The following is a 19,486-nucleotide window of genomic DNA, read 5'->3' as shown; positions in this document are numbered from 1 at the left end:
GTGCACAAAGAAGAGAGCCTGGAATCTTGGCTTGGCCAGACAAAGACATGAGATATTTTGTTTTGCACTCAGTGTAAATATAATTCATAATCTGATGGTGAACACTGACGTGTTTATATGATTTCAACCTAAAGAGACTCCTAAAATCTGGCTAAGAACAAGGTGAAAACAGCAAATATTGGGTCAAAGAAGGTTGTTTTGTCTGTCTGCAGAAGGAGGGGAGAAAAAGAAATAAGTTGTGGGGTGACAATATCTTCTCTGGAGGGATCTAAACCATCAATATGATATAAGCAGTTTAAAATCATCTTAACCCAGAGGTGGCATTGGAGGCAGAAGTGGTGTTTGCAAATTATCTTGCATTCATATGGATTTATTTTTCCTTCATTTGTACTCTCTAGTGTGCACTGCAACAATACCAAAAACATTTTTAACATCATTTACACAACTCATCATAAAAGCCAGGATTTCAAAGTTAATTTACTTCCTCCATATTTTCCTCTATTTCCCAATTTTACCTCAATACAGCCTAGATGTGAAACCCAGCATAACATGACAGCAATTCTGCTGCCAAAAATAGGTTTGTAAAGATTCTGCTTCTCTTCCATTAGCTCTTTTATGCAGGCAGCTGGGTAAAATTTTGATGGTGTGTGCAAGTAAGAGATTATTAGATATCTGGTGGCTGGCAGCTCCAGAAAAACACTGATTTAAACTTACACTTTGCATGGACAAAGCAGAATAAGAGTGTGCAGATATAATCCATAGTCTTACTGGTAATTAAACAAGCAATGTGCAATTTTATTGCTGCAATTCCCAAGACTGAAGAAGGATGACTTCCAAAAGACATAATATAGAAATTGTGATTTAGTGTGATGCAGTTCAGTAATGTCAGCCAAGAAACATTTTATGTCCAACTCTCATTAAAATAACCCTAGAATTACATCACTGAACAGATTTCAGTAAGAAACTATAACAGCTACCTAACCCACATTAGTTAGCTTGCCTTAAACGTCATCTCGAAACAACATAAAGGCCTTTGGAATAATAAGGATGAAGAGACATGTGAAAACTTAATGAGCAGGCTGCTATCCTTCCTGCAGTTTGATTTTGTCCCAATTTTCAATAACTTTGCAGAGCTGAGAGCTGCTGCTGCGAAGTGAGACAGGATTGTCTCAGTAGAAAAGTTGGCTGTTGCAACAACACAATTGCTGACCTTCAGAGCAATTTGGAATGATGAGTATGTTTTTCCCCTTCAAGAATCTTGCTTCCTTTACAAAAAAAAGTGCCCCTTCTCACAACGATGTCATCCTTTGAGAGTGTGTCATGAAAGGAAGAGGCAGCTCCCTTAAATAAACCGACACAGTTAAAATTTCTGTACAATGCGCTGCAGAATCCCAGACGAGGAAGCTGGCAACGCCCAAGTGATTCTTATCCACTTCTTTGGTTAAACTAGGGCCTTAAGGAAATGGTAGTCATCCTGCTGGCTAACCGAGAGATGCCAAAGGTGGCAGTGCTTTCTCAGTGAAACCCATGGAGATTCTGTGATGAATGTTTTACACACCCAGCAATGCAATAGCTCACACTGACACAGCCATATTGGGACTTTTCCCCCCACAGTTAGCTCTTGTCACTTATCTAACGTCATACACTGCATTTGGAGCAGGAAATAACTGAATATAAGATAAGATAAGGTAATTTAGGAAAATGGTCATAAAAGCAGTTACTTGATGTAAAGAATACTACCTGAACAAAGTCTGCAAACATTTCAGCTGGGAGCATAAAGATTTCACGTGACAAAAGATCAGTTATGCAATTCTCTTTTCCAAATAGAATAGTAACTAGCATATCTTAATGCTAACCACTTAATGTCCTGACTCATGGAATTTATAATTCTCCAAAAGTAAAATTAGTGTCCTTAATTAATGCTAAAAAAATGTGAGCCCACATAAGGAAACACACACAGACAGAACTATTTACTACTGCAGTTAATTTACATTCAAGATAAGCTCACATGTTCCATGACAGGGACAACTGAGTTAATTCCGTTTTAAAAGGTAATGATAAATGTAATAGCTTTTCTTTGATAGGCTCACAACACATTAATTAAAATTAATCAGAAGGATTCTGTACTAAAGGGAGCATACTTTTGAACTGTGACAAAGAAGGGAAATGTATGGTACATTGAAAAAGATATTTCAAAAGAAGCAAAACTTCACTGTACACTGCTACATTTTTCCATGTTAAAAAAATCTTTTATTTACTAATAGAAAAACACAAAAAATGTATAACTATTAACTATAATCATATTATAACTGATAATAGATCAATAAAGCCCACGTACATTCCTATTTTGAAAAGCAATTGGTTATACAGCCCTCACTTTGTTTAGGCTGATATTTCAAAAATCATCAACGATCTCAAAACTATTTTTTCTGCCTTTTCCTTTTGCTTTGAATGATTAGTGAAAAACAACCAAACTAATAAACAGAACCTAAGCTACTGTAGAATGCTTTTGAACAGGCAGCAGTGAGAAGTTCCACGCCGTTGCCACTCCCTCCTCCAATCTCCTCCAGGTGGTCCATGTTTTGGTACATTCACCAAGGAACTGAGGACCATTTCTGCTGGAAAAATCTGCAGCCAGCCATTCATCTCTCTGCTTCCTGCTTTGAGAGAGGCTATTCGTAGTTCAACAGAGTCAGTGTGCAGGACAAAAAGAGGCAAACTGACCCGCAGTCCCACCTTCCAGCCCCAAAGTCTGCCACCACGCCATTTGCATCATACACAGCTGTTGTGCTATTCCAGCATAAATCAGGTGTGCAAAATTCAACTGAGGAATTAAAAATGAAGCAAAACAAAGAGATTATCATCAGACCAGTTAGCATCTTGAGAGATAGGCACAGAGTGGGGAAACTGAAGTCAGAGGAGCAAGGCTGTCTCTTCCAGCAGCCACTGATTATTAAATTGGCTTTAGGCTGCAGATTTGAAGTGCATCCTAAGCCTTGGTGCAGAGCTGGGGAGGAAAATGTCCATGCAGACACCTCATCTTAGAAACAAAGAGATTATAACAGAGGAGAGGACCCATGGTGTGGCAGAGCATGGGTACCAGACCTGCAGCAGGATGGGAGCAGACCCAGGGTAAAAGAGAGCAGACAGGCATAGTGATTTCAGCAATATGTGAGTGTGGAGAGAGGGGAAAAGCAGCTGTGGGTGGGGATAGGGAGAAGCTGTAGGAAAAAAGGCTGAAGGCAGAGAAGACTTGGGGGACAAAGAATTGCAAAACCATGGTTTCATTTAAGTGCACTTGAGAGCAAGAGAAAAGTGTAATTGCTGAAAGGAAGGGGCAGAAGTTTCCTGCATATCAAGACACCTGGGAAGAAACCACAAGAAAACACCAGCTCAGAGGATGTGTGCATGCTTGGAGACACATATTAAGGTGTTAAGATTGTAATCATGCCATAAAGCTGAGGCATATCTGGTAGAGGAGCAGATTATTATTGACAAACTGCAAGAGTCTCAGCCCTCCATACCCACAATTCTCTACACATTTTGTACATCCCCTCACATCATCAGCAGACATCTTTCTTATGTTCTCACTGTGAGACCATGAGACAAAGTAAGGGGAAAACTCCAGGGCCAGAATTCTGGGGGTTGTTTATCTATCACACACTTGCAGGTTGAAAAGAGTGCTTTTAGTGTTTTTAAATTTAATGTGATAAAGCTAAAGCTTTAAATGGTTAACCACTTTAATGGTTTAAGCACTTAAAGAAAAGAAAAAGGAATATCTAAAGGTCTTCCTCATGTTCTCTATCCTTCTTAAATTATTTTAGTAAGAAATAGCAACCATTTAATCTTGAAGTAAGACATCATTTTTTCACAGAGAGAACAATCAAACACTGAAACAAACTGCCTGCAGATATGGTGGGGTCTCTGTCTCTGAAGGTTTTCAAGATGGGATTGGACAAAGTGCTGCATAATCTCCTTGATGCTGCTTTCTTGCAAAAGGGATCTTCCAACCTTTCCAACCTCGTCTACCCTGTGATTCTATGACTTGTTTGATATATCCAATCTGTCAAAATTTAAAAAGAAAAAAAGAGAGGAACAATAAGTATTGTTCTGGGAGATCTTGTTGAACACCATAAAGATGAAAAAATGTTTTCATTACTCTTAAATTGTTCTGATTAATCTCACCACTGGTTTTCAAACCTCCTTCCAGTATGTCGACATTCAGCCTTGTTGAAGGCAGGTTCAGGAAAGATACTAGGGTGATTTCTAATTAAAGGTTGCATCAATAAACACTGAAAATATTACTAAATGAGGGTGTCATTGCTTTCATGAGTGTTGCATTGTGCTCTGTGTTATTTATTTTCATATTGTATGTTATTTATTTTCATATTGAATGTTATTTATTTTCATTGTAATGGTTTGTTCTGTACTCCCCTGTTCTGAGAAATGTTATATTCCAAGGTTTGTCCCTGCCCCCCTTCCCTGTCAATATTCCCATATTCCTCCCAGTCCCCTCCTACAGGCCCTGCCTGTCATTCAATTGCTCTTCTCAGCTTCTGGAGAGTTTGGGTAAGGATATCGAGTGAGAGGGCAGGAGCCGAGGAAGTTCCTCCCTTTATGTTCTCATTTGTTTCTTTAAATGTCCCTCCAACCCTATTCCACTCCCACCTTGTCCCTCATTGGATGTTGGTTTGTCTCCTCCCTTAGGCCCTCCACTGTATTTAAGCCCGGAGCCCATTGCCAGGGGGAGGCTTGGTTGGAGCGGCTTCATTGAGGATTGGATGTCCCTGGGTGAGACTGAATACACACTGTGGACTTTGCCCTCCAACTGAGTCTAACTCCTTCCTCCATCTTTGGCGTGGTCTCTCCTGTGACAAGGGAAAAACCCCCTTAGCTGCTCCTCTGGTTCCCAAAATCCAGAGGAGTGTTCCCTGACTGATCGCAGTGTTAGAGCTAGCTTGGGTAGATGGAGCCGCTGCTCTGAGAAGGACACTGCAACACACGAGCACAAGGTTATTTATCAATAAACCTTTCTGATGGTGTTAGATCTTAGTAGCCCTTAAGAGTTTCCACATTATGAAACCACATTTCACATATGTAAAACTAAGATATAAAATAACATTGAAACACTTGTGAAATTTAAGAGAGAAGATGGCTTATCAGAACTGGAGATTCCTCATTTTTGTTTCTCAGGCTTTTCAGTGATATACAGATCTTTTCCCTTTTGCCTGCCTACATAACTTTGCTCTATTTTGGTGGGAGCTAATATTGATTAATTGACTCTAATTCACTCCTGTATTGCCAGTCACCTGTAAGACAAAAGAGATATTGTTCAAAATCCTCATTTGACTTCAAATAGAGCCCTCAGGCTTTTTAATTTTAAATAAAATATTCATTGGGGTGTATGCTGCAGAGCAACACACAGCAAGTCAGTACTGCTGTTAGTGCTGGTCAGGGTGTTTATTTAACAAATCCAGTTTACCTTTTTCCTATTTTGAAGGGGTGAGCAATAAAAATTCACAGCCTAGCAGTGCCTGGTGATGTGTCACATCCTCACCTCCTGTGCTCCCAGCATGTGCAGGGGCAGACCTTCCCCCCGCCTCAGTTGACCTGCTCTGTGATAAGCCCTCCAAGGATCTGGCAATTGCTCGTTCAAAACAACACACATACTAACCTTGCTCTCTACTTTCACTCCGTGCCCAGCCGTTCTGAAAATCTGGACACACAGCCCTGCCTGTCTTACCTTGCTGTCCTACCTCCCCTGCAACCCAGAAGCCCTGCCTGGCACAAGTCCCATCAGAAGCTCTCACCCTCTGCAGGCTTTCATCACTTGAAATTAACACCTGCTGTCAGCAGAGACACCTCAGCATCCTCTTAGCTGGGCTTCTACCAAGGACCTGGGTCAAAGAGCTGCATTTGAGTCACTTCTTCAAGTCACCCTGGCTTAACACAGAGCAGCCAACCTATAAACAATTGATCAGTCCCTGCTCATCAGCGCTGCGAGGCACTGTGAGGCACTAAGGGTGCCTGGAATGCAAAGGTGCTGTTTTTTCAGCAAGGCAATGCCCTTACACCACAAGACACAGCCTTGCTTTGTCACTGCTGCAATAATATTAGGAACAGCTGCAAAATCATCTATTTCTCACATTCATCCTGATGTGCCACTTGACTGTGTATTTCATTTCAGAGAATTCTAAATGGCCAAATGAGTATTTCAGCTTAAATTTACTGTTTTCAGCATTCACCTGGTTCTTCATCACAATTGAAGGGGTATATTATCACACTCTTGTGGTGGTGCAGAACTGTTTTATTAGATTTTTGTAAGAAGTTTATGTTATGGTTCGTTTCACTGTATCCCCAATTCTGTATCCCTTTTGTGTTGTCTGTATAATAAGGTGTTTTGTGTCAATCATCCCATACCTCACATGACATGTAACATCCCCTCTGCCCCAACCCCCCTCTCTGGGGCAGCTTGTCTATGACTCCTGGGGTCCCTCCCGGATTGTGAAATCTCCGGCAGAGGGCTTCAGGTGATAGGTAGCCTGGGGGAAATTCCTTTGGCTCTGGATTTTAGTGGTCTGAAGCTTGGGGGTGGGCACACCTTGTTACCCCCTGAATCCCCTGATTTGTTGTCTTCTTGTATCCTCCCTGGGACCCTCCCCCGCTTATAAGGGGTAGGAGGGAGGAAGAGGCTCTCTCAGCCGCTGGGTTCTCAGCCTGGAAGCTCTCAGCCGCTCGCCTCGGAGCTTGGAGATCTCTGCTAATAAACATCTTTTAACCTGCTAAGCTGAGAGCCAGCCTTTTCTCTTCTGCTGCTGTTGACTGTCACCTTTGGGTCCAGCTGCTAAGCCGAGAAGCCAAAACGAACTGGAAAATTTGTGTCTGTGTTGACCCGAGCTAGCTGGGGGTCAGCTCCCACCCGGAGCGGGGACACAACCGGACACACACTCTCTTTGATTTTTTTCCTTTTCCAGTTCAGAAGAACCTGCTGTGCTGGTAGACTTGAATTATTTCATTTTTCTGCACATCCAACAAGATGTTAAGCACAGAGGGCTTCTTCACCAAGAAAGGACACTCTCTTTCGGTAGATATTTATAATAAACTCTTAATTGTGTAAAAAATTATCTGACTTTGCTTTCATTTCAGAAAATGGTCCCTTGCAGAGGATATTGATCCTGCAGATACTGTATTGTTCAATGGAAGGCATTTCTCTGAAAATTCTCAAAAAGTTTCATACTAAATGACTAAAAATACCAAAGTGATGTCCTCTTTAAAACATAAAAATAGGCATGAAATTCACAGCCTATTCTTGTCATTACAAGCAAAACATGAAATCAATGTTTTTTCAGCACATTATTTGAAGCCAACATGAGTTTTTCCCAGTTATAACCAATTACAGCAGAATTACTCTGGTAGATATTTGTCTGACATTCAACAAAGAATGTTTCTTCTCTTCCTCCTTCTCCTTCTCCATTTTGTGAGATGGTTGTGTATGTTTAGGTCCCACTTGCCCTTAAATCCTGCCTTTTGATGGCCAGAATTTTCATTTTTCTCTAAATGGAAGCTGAAGTTCTCACGTGGTCACAAGCCTGTAGGAACTGGGTTTTAAGTAAAACATCAAACGGCCATAATTGAATTTCTGGAGCTGGCAGCACTGCCTGAACTTGCTGAGAGAGAAAAGCAGGCGAGTTTTTGAGTAGCTGGAGGCTCTCAAGTGGAGCTCTGACTCACACAGAGGGAAAACACAAGACATTGTTTTGAGAGCTTCTCTGTGCACATTATTCTAATTTGGCAGTCCTGGCGCTTAACTGGTTTACAGAGCACTGTCATATATCACTGTCATTTCTGTCCTTAGCCACCAAAAAAACCAGGCACTGTGTTGTACGACTATCATAGGTTGGCACAGTTTTATTTTCTAGTTATAGAGAAATGTGGAATGTTTTTCCCTGCCAGGACCTAAGAGTTGCTTTAGAGGGTGAGGACAGGGACTTATCAGAAAGCTAGCCAAGATATTGGTAGCTAGTCTGTCCAATAAGAATGCCAATGAGACTTTTGAAAGGACATTTAAAACTCTCATTGGTAGGAGATCACTGCTCGCTTCCAGGTAAACCATGAGGTAACAGCATGGGGCAATAGAGGAGGGCCTGGCTCAGGCCCTGCTGCCCTTGGGTGGCCAGGCTGAGCCCAGCCGAGCTTCCAGGAGCTGCCGCACACACGGGGAGCGGCCCGGGCCGGCTGAGCCCCCTTTTCCCTGGCTGCCAGTGGGGGAGAGGGGAAGCTGCAGCTCAGCAGTGCTGGCCACATGCTGACACAGTGCTGGCGACACGGCAGAGGAGGCCAAGCCATGGCCCAGCTTAATCGCCGCTGGCAGCAAAGAAAGAAAGCCTGCAGCTTTATAATAACTCCAAGCTAAGCTGCCTTGGATGAGACCGGGGGTGGAGGAGAGGACATCCACCAGCCTCCCCCATCGGCACAGCTTCACAGCTTTGCATCTCTACAGCCATGCAGCCGGGGTAGAGAGCACATGGCCACTGCAGGCCTGGGCAGATTTAACACTTCCCTGGCAACATGGAGCTTCTGAAGCACAACCCTTCCCTGAGAGAGAGAAGAGAGACAACAGAGGGTACGTAGAACAGACACCACATGAAGTCAGTGGATTAGAAGTGAAAGCACTGATAGTATTATTGGAATGGGATTGGAGAAGTCCATATTTTTAACCGGACTTCTCTGGGATAAACTATGGAGAAATAGACTGTTCTTTGTAGAATCTCAGTGTTGTTGGGTAGAATGCTATTCTAATCAAAATTGAGGACTGATGTAATTGAGATTTAATTGAGAACTTTAAAGCCCCTGCTCCTGGGCCAAAAGGAGGTCTCAGCTTTTGAGACAAAGACGATTTTAGACCAGAAGAAGTATTCGTAAACAGTACCCCAGATACACTAAGAGGCTTATAGGTAGCCAAAGAAGAAGGCTGCTAATAGAACACCACAATCTGCAAAAACTATGGACAGTTGCAGATGTGTGACATTGGGAGCCACTGGACTATTTTGTCTTGTGGCAAATGTCTCCATAAAAAAACCCTAGAGAGAGACTCTTCTCTTAAAGTAATGAATGATTATGTTTAAATAGTGAAACTGACTGAAAATCACAAGTTGTGTCTTTCTATGTTTAAAAAGAAAGTTAATAGTTTGTAAGGGGAGGGAAGAGTTTTAAAGCTTCATTCTGTTTTAGTTTTTCTCAACTCTTTTTTTTCCCCATTCTTTCAATGTGTGTTAATAAAACTATTTTGTTGATTTTTAAGCTTAAGCCTGCTTTACTTTTTCTCCTAATCTCTCCCTCCCACAGGAAAAGAATAAATACCAAAACCCCTCTACATTAATTGCTGTTTCTGCCTGGTTTCAATAAACTAAAACCATTACAACGACTTTCTTAGAGCCCTCCTTCTGACACACATTTGTTTGGAAATGCTTTGAACTCCACATCAAATGCCCCTCATTGTACAAACAAAAGCTTCACAGAAATGTTTAAACAAGAACTGTGTACATCTGACCACAAACCACTACATCTGTGACTGGCTGACTGACTTTAAGGTGCAATTTTAATGCTGTGAGGAAAAGGGCTGTTTTCCCTGCTAAAATATCCACCAGACATTTGTGGATAGGTTGTCTGTTCTCCCAGTGTCCTTATGAATAAAAGTAACAGTTATAAAAGAAAATAAATATGATGTTGAAAATGTATTATCCTTAAAGAAAATGCCATAGGTTCTTGGGAATTTGGGAAAAAAAACCCCCAAAAAACAGTAAAGACTGGCAACACAAGACAAAGAGGTTAATTGGATACAGATCCAGCAGGATATACATCAACTTTCATCAGGTACCTGATAAAACTGATTTTCCACATAAGCATATTGCATAAGATAAAATACTATCAGAGGTTCAGGTGTGAGCACAGATACAACTGGAGCAGCAAACGAGATACCGGCTTGAAGGTGTGATGGAGAAAATTATGAAACTCAACTGCATCCAGGTTTGGGGTCCTCAGCACAAGGAAGGTGTGGAGCTGCTGGAGCAGGTCCAGAGGAGGCTACAGAGATGCTCTGAGGGCTGGAGCCAGGTCTGAGAGCTGTTGGTGTTCACCTGGAGATGAGAAGGCACCAGGGAAATCTCAGAGCCCCCTTTAGGGCCTCAAGGGACTCCAGGAGAGCTGGAGATGGACTTTTTTTATAAGAAGATGTAGTAAAAACGCAAGGGGGAAGTGCTTGCCAGTGCTAGAGGTCAGGGTCACATGGGATATGGGGAAGGAATTCTTCCCTGTGAGGGTGGGCAGGCCCTGGCACAGGGTGCCCAGAGAAGCTGTGGCTGCCCCTGGATCCCCGGCAGTGTCCAAGGCCGGGGCTTGGAGCAGCCTGGAACAGTGGAAGGTGTCCCTGCCCATGGCAGATGGTGGAATGAGATGAGCTTTAAAGTCGCTCCCAACCCAAACCATTCCATAATCATTCCACCCTATGATCCTATGATTTTGACAAAACAGAAATTAGGATTCAAGAAAAGAGAAACTGAGGAGGAGCAGGTTTAAGAGGGGCCACAACACATAATGGCCTTTTAACAAAAAAGGGCTTGAAAACCCTAGTTCTACAGAAGAATGTGCCAAGCCTAAGTGTATTGGGGAGGACTGACAAAGATTATCTCCAAGGGAAGGAATTTTCTCCCTGGAGGAAAAAGAGCAGAGGTAGCACAACAGAATGAGATATGTCTGGTGGTAAGCTTTACCTTCTCAAAGGATGGACTACCTGAGTCCTTAAGTCTCTTAAACTTAGCTGAAAGATCTGGAGGAAAAACACAGAAAAAACCTGAAGCAATTTTCTGTTTTCAGCTCATGCCCTTACTAAAGACAAGTGCAAGTACAGTGGCCTGCTGTCATAGTATTTGGTAAAGAAAAAATCTGGACCTTAGCCCTAGGAATAACACAAGCATGCTGATACTTTTTTCTCCATTCCGTATATAGAAAAGAAACAGTGAAGACACAGAAGTCTTAATGCACTTACAAAATAAAATAGGAGAGGTAAAGCACAAAGATATTTGTGAAGAGAGACACCTTGTCATGTAAGTAGTGAGTAAACTTGAGGACACAAATAACTGAAACTTGATTTAATTTTAGAGACACCTGCTATGCACACAGGGTCAAATGGAAAACTTCTGTTTCAAGCTGAGAATTGACTAAAAAGTGAAGGGAAGTATGCATCTGACCAGGAGATGAGTACAAGTACTCCAGACTTGGAGCACTTAAATTAGATTAATTAGATGTGCCTTCATATCACTATCTTCTCTAGAGACCACAGAGAAAACTCTGAGTCTCATAAGCTCCAGGTCATGGGTGGGCCCAGCAACAAAAGATAGTTCAGATATTTATGTGAACAATAACATTAACCAACTAAATCCTTACTCATTTCTGTGGCAAAAAAGATGTTAAATAAGCAAACAGAAGAAGCTGTGCACTACTAAGTCTTGTCAGACGCTACGCTGACTTTTCATTATTTGCTGTTTCCGCAGAATGCAGCCCTGGGAAAACACAAGATGATTGAGTATAAACATGGCTATACGTGGGTCTAATTCAATAAAGAAGTGCAAGCACAACTTTAGCATTAGAAGAGAACCAACTTCTCTAGTTCCTACTGTCTACCCTAGATAAACTACTTAGTCTGATTTTTCCAGCTTTTACCTACAAAGTTGGTTGAAATTCATGTTGTTTGATATTAATATATAAAAAGTAAGACAACATAAAACTTAGGATGCAAGATAGTGCATTATTCTAATTTTATAACCACTTACAGCAGTCAGTGAAGGAGAGATGACAATTTGGCACTGTGAACAGGGTGGATTGGTGGGCATGGGTGCCCCCTCTGTGGAAATTTGTTCTCAAATGCATGATCACAGACATTTTGCCAGTGAGGATTGTGGTAGGAACAGGGTTTCCTCACTCTGAGGTCAGGTAGCCTCTCAGCCGTCACTGGAGTGGACGGACATATTTCCTTGCCAGCTGCGCTGGGACCCAGCTGCTTCCTCTTCTTTCAGTAGCATCACTGTGACTGTTTGTGAATCATAACTTGTATTTCCTCAGCAGTGACAGGATGGGAGTAAATGGCATTTTGAATTTTTGTTTGTTTTTTTGTTTTGTTTGGGTGTGTTTTTTGTTTTGGGTTGTTTTTGTTTTGGTGGTTTTTGTTTGTGTGTTGGGGGTTTGTTTGTTTGTTTGGTTGGTTGGTTGGTTGTGTTGTTCCTGGAACTCCAAGAGTTCCTGCGCACTCTGGAGGAAGTGGAGGTTTTGTATCCAGACATGCATTCCTGAACAGGAATAGCGGTGGGGTTAATAGGGACAGAAAGAAACTTGATGTTTGCTTTTTCATTAGCGGAGAAATAACAAGCCCGGGCTGATGACTGAGCTTTGACAAACATCACCACCTACATCTGATCTAGTGAAACATTCAGGCCAAATGCACACTATTATATAAATGTCTTTGCAAAGATCCACAACACTGAGATACTTATCAGGCTGGTATTTTCTCATGTATATTTCTTTTAAAAATGCTGAAAAAGTGTATTTCATTTTCCATCTGGCTGAAAATCCAAGAAAAGAAGGTCTTTGCTGTATTAGAGGGAGAAGAGTTCTTCAGATTATTTAACTACAGGAGAAGAAGCACTATCAATGCAGCAAGGCTGACACTGACATAATTTGGATTCATAGTTGGAACAGAGAGATATGATACTGATAAATGGGCTAGTGGAAGATATGGGCATGAATTTTATCTGCCACAGTGTCTATTGAAGACCTTTTATTAAACAAGCATTATTTCCAGCATTTTCTCCAGAAGTCTGAAACAATTGGCTAAATACTGCTAGAATTACTTATGCTTCCCCAGTTTTTTATATGCATTTAAAATATCTAAGTATCTCCAAGGAGTGGGTTAAATATGAAATACAGAGGACTTCGGTGTTAATTACCTTCTTCAGTTTAAAAAGACCTGTCTACCACTGTTGATCTAGTGAGTTTTTCTTTCTTTGGAACTACGTGCTAAAAAATCCACCCAAGAAGAAAAAAATCCAAGAAGAAAAAAATCCAAGAAGGAAAAAAAAAAAGGAGCAAGATATTTCTGAGGCCTTGAAAAAACCCGAATGTTTCAATTAAAGAAATATCTTCAGAAACAGGAGGATGGATAAGAGACTGAGAGATTTCCTGCAGATGGGAAGGTGTATCATCTCAGAGTAATGATTTTGATTTTTTTTTTTTTTTTAAATTGTAGTCTTCTGGTTTGTTTCGTTATAAAGCAGAACTTTATAACAATAGCAATTTTAGCCATTTTACTTACGATACCCCCGTAGTCAGATTAAAATTATCCATCCAAATACTTTCACGTATTTTCATGTCTCTTTTGTCCAAAACTTACTTTTTGAACATTTCCTATCAATTTAAGAGAATAATTCAATAGGATTTTACTACAGCCCCATCAAACTCCAAGAGTACTTTTTACAAGGAGTTGGCCAAGGTACAGGAAGCAGACACCTGACTTACCTCTGAGGTATTGTCTTAAGGGCAAGTGGGAAACAATTTTTGGAACACACCAAAATCTTTTAGGCAGAAGTTACTGCACTACTAATGCTGAAAGCAGCTAAATGTAGTTTTTTATTACAATTACTGAGCTCTTCCATTCAGATTCATGATTGACCAGGAGAGCTCAGGTTTTCAAACCATGCCCAGCATTTATGTGTCACATGGCAGGCAGATTATCTCGCTACTGCTGGCTAATTAAAATTATTTTTTCCTCACAGGGCTGGACTCAAGTCTTCTGACATCGAGTGCCATCATGTGGAGACAAGTTGTTACTCTCTGGATTCCTGCGAGGAGCTTTTTCTAGGGACAAACAACTACATTCACTTAAAATCTTGTATTTGCAACAATGAAACCAATTTTTTTGGGGAAAAAAATTCACATTAATAAGGTGTTTGGCAGTTAAAATTTCCTTGGCTATTAAGAACCTCCTTAATGCCTCAGATCTGTACTGCTAGCTGCCATGACTTCTCCCTGTCTTAAAATAAAAGAACCTTTTCTAAAACACAGGCAGAACCTCTTTTGCTCTAATATTCTAAAATAGTGTGAAAGCATCATCCACTGGAGTGTATTTGCTACTAAAATTTTCACTGTCTTTCCTCAAGTACAAAGCAACAGATTCCTTCCTTGAGAAGAAAAAAAGAAATCAGTTTTATCTTTCACTTATATACAAATATATGCACACACAAAGACACACATATTCATATGCGCACATACACAAAAAAACCCCATAAAAATATTTAACCTTGAAATAAAATATGGGGGAGATAATGATCTCCTTGTGGTCACCAGACATTTTGACCACCTTGAGATGGGAGCTCCACCTTGGTAGGTTTCAGACTGAATGGTGGTCTGAAGGCAAATCCATGTGAAGAAGCAGAAATAAAGGAGTAGAACAGTTTGTGCTCACTTCCAAATTGTCAGAAACTATATCTGGACAAAAAAAATGCATGTAACAGGTGAGTGTCCCCTTAGCAAATGTCAGATGCTGCAGTGCACTGACTCATTTTACCCCATGGATTTCTTGCCAGAGAACAAACACGTTCAGCTTTGGCACATCAAGTTGTCTAGGGAGGTCAAAAAAACCTTTCAACAAGCACTGTATCAGTGTTTCTTTAAAGGAGTTCCACAATGCTTATCAGAATCCATTACTGAGGATAGCAACACCACATTAACTTTATTTAAAATGATACCCTGTGGTCTGTTTCACTGCCACAGCCCAAACATCCAATGCGGAGATATAAACCAAATAAAACTAGTGGTCATGTTTCACCAAGTGGTAAGAGACCTCGGAGTAACCATAATTTGCCATGTGACTTTGGCAGGCACTCTTTTAATTAAACAGGCAATGACTTAGGATCAGGTTTTTATGTTGGGAGAAATGAAATCTGAAATGAAATTCTAAAATGCTCCCCCAAATGCATACAACCACGATGCAAAACACGTGCAGAAACATGGAGAGAAGCAGGAATTCTACATTTGTCTTACTCTGCCTCAGACATGGAAGCATTGACAGCATCTCTCATGTCTGGAACAAACAGGTTATCACCCCATACAGCAAAGTCCTAATCAAACCACTCTGACAGCTTTAAGGACTTGCTGTGCCACAAAACTTTTTACTAATCTGGATTAATAAAAGAAAAAACGCATAGGAAAGCCAGGCTTCCTTCCCTTTTGCAGAAACTTTTCTTCTGGAAACCCAAGGCACCATGAATAGTTGAGTGTTACAGCTTAGAACTGTTCTTGCAACACAGTCTCTTCTACACAATTCTTATAGTTTAGGAGGGAAAAAAAGAAAGACAAAGCATTCAAATGAGGAGGCTTATTTGCCTTCTTTATACATACACTTTTTTAATATACTATAGAAAATACATTAAAAATTTAATACTCATGTATACATAAGGTCATAGATGTACATATGTGTGTGATCAAAGTAATAGAAACAGCCAAGCTTCTTGATGGGAATACAGTTCCTGACCTGTTTTGCCTAAGCTTCTATAGGTAGGGCAGCTATAAACTCTTCATTTGGTGCACCAGTTTAAATGAGGCCAGTAATTACTAGTCCTCAGGATAGTGTCCATAGTGAATAAACCAAGAAGATTCTTTATAAAGAAGCATCAGTAAACTAGTCTCTGGGCAGCACTTAAATCAGTAAACAAGCAGAACTGAGGAAGAGTTGCTCAAGTACAGCATACTCAGAGGTGTCACTAGTTATGCCATCCTCTGCTCTGCCTCATGGTTCAGAGGGGCCAGGGCCAAACCCAGCGATTAATCTGGCTCCTGCTGTAACAAACAAAAATATTTTTACAAATACCTCGGAATCCAAAGGAGGGCCAAGGAGAATCTTGATTAGATGCACGGGGAAACACAGTGACACAGGAGTAGGAAAAGGCTGAGGTGGGGTACCCACACTCATGAAATAGAACAAAGGATGAAACACCCATAACCAAGGAGAAGAGGTCAGTAATGTGCTATGTGACTTCTGTTTGACTTGTGTCTAAATTTTGACAACCACAGAACTGTGGATCCACCCCAGGATGCTGAAGGAGCTGGTGGAAGGCCTCACTGAACCACTTTTGTCGCTTTACCGGCAGACCTGGCAACCCAGGAAGGTCCCAGCTGACTCAAAGTTGGCAAATGTGACACCCACCTCTAGGAGGCCCAACTGAAGGATCTGGGGAAGCACAGGCCAGTGTGGTGAGGTACAGCCAGGAGAAATGCTGGGTCCTGTCCTTGGTCACACAAAGCCAACCTGCAGCTCCAGGCTGGGGGAAAAGTGTCTGGAGAGCTGGAGAAGGGCCTGGGGGTGCTGGTGACAGCAGCTGGACATGAGCCCAGGGGTGCCCAGGTGGCCAAGAAGACCAATGGCCCCTGGGCTGTCCCAGCCATGGTGTGGCAGCAGGGGCAGGGCAGTGACCGTCCCCATGCTGGCACTGCTGAGGGACCACCTCAGATCCTGGGGGCTCCTCTGGGCCCCTCACCACTTGGAAGACCAAGTCCAGAGAAGGGAACGGAGCTGGGGAAGGGTCTGGAGTGCCAGGAGCAGCTGAGGGAGCTGGGAAAGGGGCTCAGCCTGGAGAAAAGGAGGCTCAGGAGGGACCTTCTGGCTCTGCACAACTCCCTGACAGAAGGGCACAGCCGGGGGGGTGTTAGGCTCTGCTCCCACGGAACACAGACAGGACAAAACACTGGCCTCAGGCTGGGCCAGGGGAGCTTTAGATATTAGGGAGGTTTTGGATATTAGGGAAAACTTTATCATTGTCAGGCATTGGAACGGGCTTCCTGGGGAAGTCTTGGATGCACTGCCCCCAGTGCAACAAAGTTTTAAGTCACCAAGACTATGTTCACCTAATAATCTACATGTATCATATGCCTTGTGGTTTTTCTATTTTTAAATTTTCAACAGTTCTGCTTGTGCAATGGCAGAAGAATTGTTCTTGGCTTTGGCTGAAGCAGGACACAGCACATTTATGCAGGTGTTTGTGCTCAGCAGAGACACACCAGATACACTCAGCTGTTCTAGCTGCACAGCTTACACAGGAGTCTGACTCTTCTTGTGATTTCCCTTTCTTGTTTTTTGGCTTTGGTATCCCTCAAGTGGGTAATTACAGGGTGGTTTTCAGGGTAGCTCATGTCCCTTTCAGAGAAGTACCCAGAAGAAAATACACACTCAAGGATTACACATCTAGAATGCCAAAACGCTTTCGGCCCAGTACATGGCATATGCCACCCATAAAATTAACACAGAGTAACAGCACTAAAGCTGATTATGAATAGTGCTAAGTGCAAGCACAGAAGGAAGATGTGAGAAGACAGAGTTATATTATTTACCAATAAACATTTTCCTCCTACTATACAAACTTCAGAAAAAGATATGCACTGAAAAATCATTATTTTATCTGTTTTAGTCACACCAAGTTATTAAAATTTACTAGAATTTCCCAGTACAAGCAGGAATTTTCTGAGTAGGTACTTTGAATGGTTTCAAAAAACCCTCAGCAACAGCACGCCTGTCATTAAAAAACTAAATTTAATGTTAGGCAACTCCACAGTTAGAAGGATGCAGCAGAGGCAGGACATTCTGATCAAGTCCATCTTGAAAACGTGTATCAACACTGACTGGAAGCATCTGCTCTCACGAACAGGGTTTATTCAGCTCTCACTTCCAGAGGAGCTCGTCCAGCACCAAGAAGGGTGGGTTTGATCACTGCCAATGAGTAGACAAACCAGTTTCTGGGGTAACTCTGGGCAGCATCTGAGCTCTCAGTTTTCAAAACCAAGGGAAATCTGCAATCTTAAATTTCTGTGCACTTTATTAAACCTTTTAAAATGTGGAATTAAACCCAGTTTGTTTGTTTCGCCATGACTCAAAAGTGAAAACAAACTGTGAATAAAATACTTTTTCTTCCACTTCAATTAAGTGTATGGGAGCAATGCTTTGATGTTAGTTCTGCAAGCAGATCATGGAAAAAATCTCTTATGACCTGCTGTCATTAAATGAAATAAAATCATGAAAATGTGGAGCTACCTTATCACCCCACGTGAACTGCTGTTTTCACTTATGTTAGTAAAACACCAATTTAAACTAGCAAAGGACTGAGACTTTGACTAAACCCAGTCATGTTTTATTCAACAAACAGTGAGAGGTGGGCTTCCTTATGAAGAAAACAGAGAGCAATTGTGTATATGGAATATAAACAGCCTGCAGTGAGAGGAAACTAAGATTAGCAGACTAAATTAAACAGGTAATTCAAAAATGTAACAGAGGTCTTATGTGGCCAAAATGATAAAACTTCCTCTTTCACAGCAGGAGAAACTTCACTGCTAGAAATGAATCTAAGAAAAGACAGCACTCATTCTGCCTCCTTTGTCTGCCTCCTTTGTCTAAAAGTGTGCGTTCAAACCCATAACTTTATGCAATTCATGTATGGACTTTGCCAATACTCCTTCATGTGCATCAGATAATGGAACAAATCTTACAATACTTATTTTATCACAATTACAACCTTCTAAATAATGGGATGTTCACTTCTGCAAATACTCTGAGAATCACAAACAAAAAGAAACAGATAATAGTGCTATTATTGATTATGGCAACTCATATTATGTTAAAAATACTCTCCTGCACTTTCCTTTTCAGGTTTGTTGATTTTTAGTTTTAATGCTTTTTATCAAGATAACTAATTTTGGTATCTGCCTTGCATATGTGCAACTGTTACCTGAGAGCAACATCTCAAGTCCACCTCTATTAATAGTATCATTAATATGAGTAATAATAATATTAGTATCAATAATATATTTTTTATAATAGTATCATTATTATATAACTGGTCTGCCTGGGAATTCTGTCTAAACTGCTGCTGTGCCAGATACTGTTTGTCACCTCTTGTTGGATGGCACAGCTATTTAGAATCCCACTACTGGTCAAGACACTTACACAGACCTGCACTTTCCCAAGAACTTGCAGAACATTCAGCATTTACTTTGTAATGGTTCTTCCTGCAAATGTAAGGATTACACAATCCCCTGGGTACTGTGTATTCAGTGTCTTATTGTAAAAGCAGAGAAAATAGATGATACTTGAGGAAAAAATAAATTAGGGTCCCTCTCACTGCGGCGAGCTCAACTGCAAGGCATGAATACACAAATATTTAAGCTAAGGCAAATGAAAACTTTCAAAACTCAGAAAACTCCTGATGGAATACAAAATTAAGCTGAGAGAGGTACTCGACTGAGTGGTTCAATGCATTATTCACAACAAAACCACAGCAGTAGCTAATTTTTAGTTTCATCTTTATCAAATACAGGCTGTTTGCACTGACTTGACAACAAAGATTAAAACATGTTTGGAAGTTTTGATGTGTAATTTCCAATACCAGAATTT

The sequence above is a fragment of the Hirundo rustica genome, chromosome Z, assembly GCF_015227805.2.
Source record: "Hirundo rustica isolate bHirRus1 chromosome Z, bHirRus1.pri.v3, whole genome shotgun sequence".
NCBI lineage: Eukaryota > Metazoa > Chordata > Aves > Passeriformes > Hirundinidae > Hirundo > Hirundo rustica.
The sequence above is the reverse complement of the archived record's forward strand: the minus strand, read 5'-3'. Positions refer to the sequence as shown.